The 11,101-nt window shown below is 42.0% G+C and overlaps 1 long non-coding RNA gene and 1 pseudogene across 5 annotated transcripts; one reads left to right on the forward strand and one right to left on the reverse strand.

The window, feature by feature from the left end:
* The first annotated feature begins 2,438 nt into the window (after positions 1-2,438).
* Positions 2,439-9,498, forward strand: LOC125529889. 5 transcript variants are annotated; one of them, XR_007292759.1, is made up of 6 exons: positions 2,439-2,728; positions 6,086-6,284; positions 6,391-7,628; positions 7,713-7,819; positions 8,674-8,840; positions 9,190-9,498. It is a non-coding gene; the product is annotated as an uncharacterized LOC125529889 (long non-coding RNA). The 5 variants fall into 5 exon arrangements; XR_007292756.1 differs by having other exon boundaries at positions 2,440-2,728; positions 6,391-7,495; XR_007292757.1 differs by lacking the exon at positions 2,439-2,728 and adding an exon at positions 5,547-5,986 and having other exon boundaries at positions 6,391-7,495.
* On the reverse strand, positions 2,745-5,725 carry LOC125529888 (annotated as a pseudogene).
* Positions 9,499-11,101: the final 1,603 nt, after the last annotated feature.

The following is an 11,101-nucleotide window of genomic DNA, read 5'->3' on the forward strand; positions in this document are numbered from 1 at the left end:
GCCCGGCGCTGAAAACCTAGGCCCGAGCCCGACCCGGCCTGACCGTAATAAATCAAGCTCAAGTCCGGCCCGAGCCAAAAAAAGGCCAACATGGACCGGTCGGCCCGACCTGACTACGGCTAAAATCTATTTTTTTGCAAGCCCGAGCCCGGCCCGATCTGCCCGTCGGGCACATTTTCCAGGCCTGAGCCCGACCCAATGGCACACGCAAGCCATCCGGGCCGAGCTTCCCATGGCCAGGTATAGTATAGGGGCACTCCATAAGATCACTAATTAGAGGGTGCCCCCTTGCATAGGTCACTCCTACCTTCTCTCGTGGTGACAAGTGACACACCGCATGTGTGACACTTGTCACAACCCGACAGTTTTGCATTTTCCATCGTTGGCTGTCTCACATCGAGACCTTCAAGACTATAACCCAGTTGACAGGTTTGAATGAGCTTTTTTACTTTAAGAAACAGGAAATCGAAAAAGCCCGAAAACAAGAATAAACACAAAAAATTGGATAAAAACCATAAATAGAATAAAACCGGAGACATAGAAAAAAACAAAAGGCGAAAGAAAAAATGTAAGCCCAAGAAAAAAAAGAAAGGACAGTTGTGATTTTCACTTTTCTTGAAGCACATATGTATTTTTCACTTTTCGGGAAGCACAACACACAATTCTGACTCGCGAAAAACACTGGTGTGTTTCATTTCACTTTTTGAGGAGCACAGTTCTTCACCAAAAGCACAACTGTGCTTTTCACTTGCAGGGAAGCACATTTGTGCCTCGCGAAGAAAACACTGTTGTGCTTCATTTCACTTTTCGAGTAGCACAGTTGTGCTTCTTTTGGTCGCACAATTGTACTTTTCACTTTTTGAAAAAGCACAATAGTTGGAAGCATAGATGTGCTTCACACCGTTGCGTAGTTGTGTTTTTCACTTTTGAGAAGCACAGTAACAAAAGTCATGAAAACCACAAGCAAAACACGAAAACCCATTTTTTTTGGGAAAACCCCAAAAGGTGTGCAAAAAATTAAAAATCGAGATCCCACAAGTGCGCCAACTGCTTGACATGTGGTGCCAGCTAAACACACCAAGTGACACGCTCCCAGTCCATCAAAAGTGTCTGCTGGGTTCCTCCAAAGATGTACCCTCTCATTAGTTTTGCACCAAATAGTAGCCAATTGGTACATATCACACACCTTTCCAGCTTTAATTATTTATGTGGGCCAGCCCATATAGTTTTTTCTTTTAGTGGTTTTGGGAACCTTCTGGAAAGTATTTTGCAAGTTTTTCAACTTGATTTTGTTCCTTTTTAAAATTTTCATTTACTTTGTATCATCCATTTTAAAGGAAAATTCATGAACTTTTAAAAATTTCTGATTGTTCTAAAATTCATTATTTATATATATTCTCGTGAATATTTTAGTTTTTTTGACATTTTTAAAATACATATTTTTAAAAAAATACGAAACTTAAAAATATCGGAACATATTTTGAATTCATGTTTTTTTCTCAGAAATCATGAACTTTTCGAAAACATGTGAATTTGCTAGAATTTCTAAATATATTTTAAAATACCTGGTAATTATTTTAAAATCAAGAAATAACTTCTAAAAAATTTGAACATTAAAAATATGGTTTTTTAGAAATCTCGTCAATTTATTACTCAATAAGAATATTCATAGGTACACGGTTCGGGTCATGAGGAGTGCCCAACCAAACCTACCTAAGCCTAGATTATAGGCCGATTTGACGAGATTATGAGCTTCAAAATTGTGGTTCCTACGCTCATGAAGAAAAAGAACATAAAGTAAACCTATTGCTACGCTCTATTATTTCATGTACTATTGCCAAATAAAGGCCCCTTGTTCCAGCGTCAATGACCTTCACCACACCCAGTCTATCCAATGCAACCACCACCCTCTGAATATTTAGATCATCTGCTAGTGCCAATGCTTCACTGCAAGCAAAAGTTTCCAGTATCATCAAGTCATTGATGCCTCAAACCAGAACAGCCGAAGACCCAAGGTATAACCCTGTGTGGTCTCGGCAAATGGCAGCCACTGCTCCTCCTCTTTTGTTGCGCAATACCGCTGCATCTAAGTTCATCTTCGCCACTCCCACTGGTGAGGCTATCCAGGACTTGGGAGAATGTTGGGCAGCACCTGGAACTTGCCTCGGCACAACAGGCACCAGCTGGCCCAGCTCATTCATGTACGATGTCACGAAAGATGATGTCTGCTGTGGAGACTGAAAGATTCCTTCGTGTATTGCTTTCCTCCTTGCATATCAAATGGCCCAAAGTGTGATAACCATTGATGTAAACGAGTAGTCATCCAAAGTTTCACTTAACTCGGAAAGTCAATTCTTCGCCCGTGGTTTCACATTATCTGCCATCTTTGACACTAGCTCTGGCTCCGCGAGAGCCCATCTACTCCTTGCCATGGTGCGGCAAATCATCTTAAAAGCTAAAGCCCATCCTGCGAACTAACCGTCCTAGTGGGCCCAGTTCTAGCCTCGCCAGTTCCTCATCTGATTCTAAAAAAAAAAGAAAGAAAAGTACCACTAGTTCCTCATCTTTCCGTGCGCATCGGCGACGAGGGAAGGGGGCGAGGGAGCCGCCGGAGAGTAGGAGAACGAGGAAGGAGGCGCGGCCGTCCTCCCCCATGCCGGCGGTTCGCGTGGCAACGAAGGGCCATGTGCGGCGGAGCGGAGGGGATGCGCCGGCGGCGGCCACTTAGGTAAGATCCAAATCCAATGTGCCACCGCTGAAATCCGTTTAATCGTAAAACTGAACTGTGTTCCTCCGCGCATTGAAATTACTTGACTTCAATAATTACTTCCGCGTAGGGGAAGAAGCCTGGTAGCAATAATTCCTTAAATTGTTTTCTTGTAAACGATAAGATGTTGGTTGTTGAGAAGGGTGTTTCCTTGAGCCAATTCAATCTGGAATTTTTAGATAAAAATTAGTAAATTGACAAACACTTATTTCCCATCATGACCTGTTTAGTGTTTATATTTTAAGAAATACAGCCAAGGAATGATGTATTCACCTTCTAGCACCACTGCACCAGGTAAACTCTTGTCTCCTGCATACTTACAGTTACAGGATAAACAAAAGATGAATTTGCTTGGTGTTGTCTAACCATGCAATGTTGTTCATTCTGTAATTTATAGGATGTACTTTGTCTTTCGTCTTACTGGAAAGCCATATGCAGGCCACTAACTACTACAACAGCTAGCTTAGTTCATGAACAATATTCATTTCCTCATCGCACCGAGACTCCGTAGATGAGACTCTTAGTCGCTCGGTCTTGTGTCCACATCCTTGCCAAATCAATATACTTACTGAATCATAAATTGTAAAGTCTAGCAAGTCTGGTACACAACACTCTTGTTCACTCTTCAGAATTGACTATGCAGTGTTGTTTCATTAGTCTTCGCAGCGCTTCAAGTTCGACTGCAACCTCTACCATCCTTGGCCTCTCCTCACCTTTCAGCCTTAAGCAACGCAAGGCCAGCTGTGCCACAGTTTTAACATGTCTAGCCCCAGCTTCCTCGTCTACCTGAGGATCTACAATTTCGGACAACCGGTTCTCATGGAATAGTATACTGAAATGCAATGCTAGGCTTCTCACCTCATCCATCTTACCGCCAAATATTGGTTTCTGCCTTGTCAATAGCTCGATAAGTATTACACCAAAGCTATAGACGTCACTTCTCTCTGTCAGTTGGCTTGTCTGGAAGTACTCAGGGTCCATGTACCCCAGTGTCCCCTGCACTAAGGTCGTCACATGGGTCTGATTATGGGCCATTGGCCTCGAAGCACCAAAATCGGAGACCTTCCCCGTGAAGCTCTTGTCAAGGAGTATGTTTGACGACTTGACATCTCTGTGAATAATTGGCATTTCTGTGGCCATGTGCAAGTAGGCAAGTGCTGTTGCAGTTTCCACTGCAATCCTTAGGCGTTCCTTCCACGACATCGGGGCTGATGTGTTGTGGAGGTGGTGAAAAAGGGCCCCGTTGGTGATGAATTCATAAACCAACAATGGAACTTCTGACTCGAGACAACAACCAACTAGCTGGACCACATTCTCATGGTTCACTTGTGAGAGAATGACCATCTCATTAACGAATTGTTCCACCTGGCTCTGATCAACTCACTGCGCCTTCTTGATCGCCACAACCATTTGATCAGATAGTATGCCTTTGTAGACCGTTCCAAACCCACATCGGCCAGCTATGTTGTCATCACTGAATCTGTTGGTTGCCTTTTCAAGCTCGCTAGAGGTGAATATCCTCAACGGCGCCCTCTGAGAAAACATCTGCTGCTTCAGGAGCATGCCACCATTCTGCAAAAAGTATTTCTGTCTTATCTTCGCAAGCTTTCTCTTTGTGAAAAGCCAGTGGGTCCAGAATCCGAGCATGAGGAGGACAAGCAGCAAAGGCAGGCCTCCACCTAAAAAAGAGAGTAGGAACTTTCATGAATAAGTGCTCGTTCATTCAGATTGAGCAGATCATTTCAAAAGGGAAAATGTTATAAGACCATGTGAAACTTGCCTGCAGCAATCAGTAGCGTTGTATCTCTTTTGCACCCAGTGCCCTGCTTCTTACCATCCCCCGTCATGCCCATGGGGCATGCACAGTTAAAACCACCAACTGTGTTGATGCACTTGTGCCTGTGCGTGCAGGGATACTTATTTTCGTCTTTGCATTCATCAATATCTTGTAGAGAAAGGGAAATCAGAATAAGGCATATATTCTAAGTTAGTGGCAATCAAAGCATAAAGGTGTCATCTATTGCAAACATGAATTTCTCACCTTGGCATCCCAGATAAGGGTTCCCAGTGAAACCTTCAGAACAGTTGCAGCGGTATGCAGTGTTATTTGCCACGGTATAACAATCGGTGTTCTCCTTGCACATGTAGGTCTGAGGCGCACTACGCGCCTCTGAGCAGTTGCCGCCGGATATAGACCAGTCAAGTACCATTGGCAGGTTTGTCAGGTTTCTGTCCAAGTGATCCCTGGAGAACACATAGGAACCTTGGTCCACAATGAACGCCTTGCTGCACCATGCGCTACTGCTTTTACTGATGTTCCCCAAAGATCCGGAGGACTGCAGGAGCTGGCTCCGTATGCTGGTAAACTCTAACTTCAGTACCTTGAGTTCCTCGGGCACTGAAGCTTGACAGCAGCCCACCCCAGAGCATGCGCCACTGGTGATGCTTCCCTCGGAAGCGCAGAACGACACGCAGCCTCCCCTGTACCGACTCGTTACGTCCGGGCTTTGTATCATGGTCATGGAGTCACAGCCAACGACGGTGAACTTGTTAAGTGTGTGTGAGAAGGTGAAAGGCGTGCCCCGAAGGTCAATGAAGTTTGTGGTCACCGGGCCAGCGTTCTGCTGGCACTGGGTGTAGACGGTGTGACCGGTTACACGTACATAGCCCTGGAGCAGCGAGATGCCCAGGACCCTGTACTGCTTGCGACCGAGCAATATCATTGGCCCTGTTGATTCACATGATATGTCGAAGCCTGGATTCCTCGAGATGCTCGAGTTGTCAGGGATGTTGAAAGGGGATGGGATGTTGACGGAGCTGCCGGGGCATTTGGTAAGGCTGGATCGGGCGGAACCGGTGCAGAATAAACACAGGCAGAGAAGGAGCAACTGCACGAGAAATATATACGGAGCTGTGGCACAAGGATTACCTTGCGCCCTGAATATCTTCATCCTGATCGATCGATCAGTTTATGCAGGTAGGATGATTGCTTAAGGGTGCTAACATCTGTGGGTTGCTGGCAAGCCGCACTGTACCGCAAAGCAATCCTCCTCTGATATTCCGGGGAGATAGATGATTGATAAATGCGCACTCGGTGCAGAGTTATAGGTGTTTCCTGCTCACCGCGTCAGTAAATTGTGTTTCTGGTCAAGACTTTTCTTGCTTCCTTCAGTCAAATCCTTTTGCCGTGCCACTTGTGGAAGGAAAATGATGGCCCAAGTAAGACGTGCAGTTTCTACTCAAAACAGACCTGGAAGAGAAATTAAGTGCTCCAGAGACTTGTCCACATAAATCTTATTTGTGCTATATTCTTTTCAGCACTGGACAAGTTGACGCTGAATGGGTCAAGTCAAAGTCCATGAAAAGTTGTGGCTATGGCTTCGGCTGCGTACATGGAACTTAAAGACATGGATTGCTTTCCACATTCTGTCTCTTTCAAAGCTAGTGTATCTTGGCACGCTCGTAATGCTTGTACGTCAGTTAGGCTAGTCCAACAACTACAACATATCGTTTGAAGGTACTAAACGCATACCCGATCGCCACTGAACTCGTGATCCTTTTCGGCATTCTCGCACTTGATTTTAGAAGCTCGCCTGTATAACTGTTTCTACTATATGGCACAGGGAACTTCAATTGCTTGGCCCAAAGAGGCAGAATGGCCTTGGCTTCGTTCCTGTACTGGCGTCGCTAGACAACCAAGATCAGCATCGGTAACATGGCAGTTGTAGCTGGTGAACGGTACTGAATATACATATGACAGCTATAGCCGGTGAACGGTACTGAATATATATAGAAGATAACTCAAGACAGTGGGCAGTAAATGGCGATGGGATGCTTTTGCTTAAACTGATTCTCTGATTCTAAAGTACTCTGTATAACAGCATTTGTTTGCTGCAGAATAAGTTAACTGCTTTGAATGGAAGAAATTCAGGGGAAAGAACTGTGGTGTTGCAAAGCTAAGATGAGGAAAGGCTGTATTCTTGTGTTGAGTCGAGACAACGAGGATGCACACGGATGTTTGACATTCTCTCTCGTGATTAGCTTCATGCTACAGCCATGGCCATCACAATATGACACATCTGGGAAGAGAGGAATGATGTGCTCAACAATGGTGCATCTCGTGATCCGAGACAGTTGCTGGAAATCTGAGCCTATGTTCAATTGGTCGTGCAAAAGTGCTCGAAGCCCGGGCCTGCTCCTAGGCGTGAGTCCTTGTGGTGAACTCTCCAATGGACTGAACCGCCAGTAGGTATGGTTGCAGTCAATGTTGATGCTGCCCTGTTTCCCTTAATTCGTCGGATGGGCATTGGGGTTATGGTCAGGAACCACATTGGGGACTGTTTTGTTGCTTGCAATGATTGCTTCAGGGTGCTAGTATCTGTGAGTTGCTGGAAAGCTGCACTCTGTAGCGCATTTCGTGCAGAGTTATAGGCCTTTCCCTTCATCGCGTTGGAAAATGGTGTTTCTGCTGCAGAGTTTTTCAGCCAAATCCTTTTGCCGTGCCACTTTGGGATGGAAATGATTGCCCAAGTAAGATGCAGTGTCTACTCAAAACGGAGACCAGGACAAGAAATTAAGTTGTCCAGAGACCAGTATTATTCTTTCCAGCACCGGGAAAGTTGACGTTGAATGGCTAAGTCAAAGTCCAAGAAAAGTTGTGGCTATGGGTTCAGCTGAGTGCATGGAAAGCCATGGACTGATCTTCATGTTGTTTCTCATTCAAAGCTGGTAAATTTTGGCATACTGGCAATACTTGTGTGTGAGTTAGGCCAGTCCAACAGCTACAGCTATAAGATGAGCCTGGACCATCTCTTAGCCTTGCCACATATGGCTGAGAATTTGATGGAAACATATTAACACAGTCGGTCCTAGGCGAAAACTTCATTTGCAGATGTAATTGCTTTTTCGAGGAGCTTTATAAAGTAATTCTCTCGTTCCATTTCAGGACGAACAATGGAAAGGTGGGGCAGAAGCAACAGCAGCAGAAATTTGACCACTGGCCTGCTGGTTTGGAAGGACTTAATGGCCTGCCAATCAGGATGTACAAAAGAAGTAAGCTTTCTGCTCTACGTCTTTTAGTTTGCGCATGAGTCTTGTGGAAATTTGAAAGCCTCCTTGGTCAGTTGTTTGCACATGAACCTTGAACACGGCGGCCTTTTTTGCCGAGTAACTGCTTCACTCTTCAGGGACAGTGTAGATGCTTTTAACACCATGCATGCTGATGATATCAGGATGTGGAGAGGGAGGAAGAGTTGACATCTTTTCCCTCTATAGAATGCATATGCACATGTCAAAACAAAGGACCAACCGTCCATTTAAGATCTTTGTTAGCTTTCATCACCACAACAATTTGAGTATGAGCTTTTTATCTATAATGTTGCTTGTCTCCCCGAATCCCCTGTACTTTTATTCTTTCTTGAGAAGAAACATAAATAAGTTTTTAACTGTTCTGTTATTCTCATCAATCCTGTGCATGATTACTTTTTTTGCTTGTTTGCTCACACTTCACTAAAATTTTCCAACTGAACAGAAATAGCCTTTTCATTTCCTAACTTCTATGCTAGTGTTGACACTTTCAAGTGTGACAAGTAGTAAACTGAACAGTCATTTTTCTTTTAGAACTGCAGAACAAATATACCTTACCTTAATCATGCCATTCATCTTAGGATGACTAATCATGTCCTAATATGGAAATTACATTCGTTGGCAAATAGTTTACATGTATATCGTTTCACGGTACAGTATTTGCAAAGTCAGTATTACAATCATATCCTATTGCCACTTAACTCATGACTTCTTAATCCTTTTCGACATTCTGGCACTTGACTTCAGAAGCTCACATTTATAACTGTTTCTACCATATCTTTCGCAAGAAAAAAAATCAAACTGTTTCTATTATATGGCAGAGGGAACTTCAACTACAGAGCCCGAAGAGTCACAATGGCCCTACAAATACTGTCACTGATTGATAGCCAAGACCTACCAATGGACCTACGAATACTGTCATGGTACAGCATCGCCAACATGACAGTATGGTCATGACAACCAGAACCACCTTATCGGGACTCTACAGGTTATCAGGGCATACTGTGATACTCCCACTTTTGTGTTACAATGAACTTTCAATTAGTACAATCATGTTAGATAAACAACACGTGCATGCTGGTTGACAATCTTATTTATTTTAAAATGTGAAAACATGTTGACATGTATATTTTGTGTTGCACTAATTAGCCGATTGAATGATATTTTTGTTACCATGGTATATTATAATGTATCATCCAAGAAAAAAATACTATCTATTTCCTAAATACATCAGACTATATCATTTAGGAAAATGTTCTTAGGATTCAGCAGTAAACTCATAGTTCAGTTATTGTAAGTTTGATACTGACATTATTGTTTACTTTGTTCCCTGGCAGAATATAAACCGGTTATTACTGATCATCTGTTGGAAGTGTAAGTAAGGAAACTCAAGTTTGGACACCACAGACTTTCCATGGTAGGAAAAGCGCGACGGAGTTTTTTTTTACGCATCTGAATCCACCGGGGTTTCCCCCTCCAGTAATTTGGCGTTGGGGAGTGGGGTTACTGGGATTCCCCCACCGTAGCTTGTGAATTCCTAAACAAAAGAACAAAACAGGGACTTGTCTTAAGTTCATAAAAACAAAACGATGTAAATACACCGTTGGTGCTTGAACTTGTCACGGATGTTCACTTTAGTGCCTAAACTTGAAAAATACATTGAACTAGTTTCATAACTTGGCATGAGCGTGCAAATACAGTTCAAATCTCTTCTGCATACTCACACGATGCTGACAAGGCATTCCGGGGTGGCATGGGGCCCGCTGTCAGCTACTGAATGGCAGGGCGTGCGGCCTATTTTTTGGAAAACCCCTTAAAACTATTTTCTTAGAAATAGGACCTCACAGATAAACGACTGAAATAAAACTGAAAGCTAGACTGGTAGGGAATCGAACCAGTGAACTACTGTTAGCTCGCGGCTAGCCAGTCAACCGCAGCACAGTTGTATAGTCAAAACTGGATTCATGACCATTATGTACACTAGGCGAAACAACATAAATTAAAGGAATTTAATAATCCAGCAAAAAATAGTGTCGGGTCTGTGATCCAAACATCCGACAAAATGTTATATATCAGCCTTGGATACCACTTCTACCAAAAAGGTCTCATGTTTCTAAAGTATAATTAATATTTATGACTACATAACAAACATGATTTCAAAAAGAATTTAAATTTTACATGCCATTTTAAAAATAATTCATGTGTTATTTTAGAACATATACATACAATTTAAATATTTACGAATTATAAAAATGTCTATTTTATTCAAATATTATTCATGTGAGGATCTGCAATCTGAGGGCGCACAAGGTTCGCTTTTTTATAAAACACACAAACTTTTATATATTATATAAACTTTTTAAAACAAGACTTTTTTTCTTAAAGTATGAACGCTTTTATGTACTACATAAATATTTTATTTATAACGTGGAAATGTTTAGAATTATATGGGAATCTATTTAAATTACAAAACTTTCTTAAATTACTTTAATACTTCATTAAAAATGTGAGCACTTTTAGAAATTGTAAAATTAATTTCATTTAATACTTAATATTTTATTTTTTTAAATTATTTGTGGAGATATTATATTAAATCATATGAATTTTTAATGTACTTTAACTTAATTATATATATATATATATCATTTATAACACACAATTATAATTTACATAGTTTTACAAAAACTGGAATCAACTGAAATGTTGAAAATGGTCCATTTTACCCACACGAGCGCATTATGTTATATAAAGAGAAATTTATCCTTTGTAAAATTACATGTTCTTGGTTGGAGTGGTATTTGTGGCCGCTATATAGTATTAGGGTGCAGGTTCAAATAATTGACCCGGCACTATTTTTGATCGAATAAATTAATTTTTTTATGTTGTTCAACCTGCTGTATAAAAAGCGTGTGAATATATATATGACAACAAATTTCACCTTGTCTGCTGGTTAGCCACTCCCACATGAGAGGTACAGGTAACAGGTTCAATCCCTCACCCAATTAGTAATTTTAGTTTTGTTGTTTCTCACCGAGGTCTTTTATGTAAGGAGAAAACAATTTCAGGGGTTTTTCCACATAAACCAGGACACTTGGGGTGCCTCGTCAGGGCCGTGGACGTATACATATAAGATGTGAACCGTATTTGCACGTCCATGTTAAGTTATCGAACCAGTTCAATGTATTTTTCAAGTTCAGGCACTAAAATGCACATTCATGGCAAGTTCAAGCACCAGTGGTGTAATCACCT

Source organism: Triticum urartu, unplaced genomic scaffold (genome assembly GCF_003073215.2).
Source record: "Triticum urartu cultivar G1812 unplaced genomic scaffold, Tu2.1 TuUngrouped_contig_5929, whole genome shotgun sequence".
NCBI classification, from domain to species: Eukaryota; Viridiplantae; Streptophyta; class Magnoliopsida; order Poales; family Poaceae; genus Triticum; species Triticum urartu.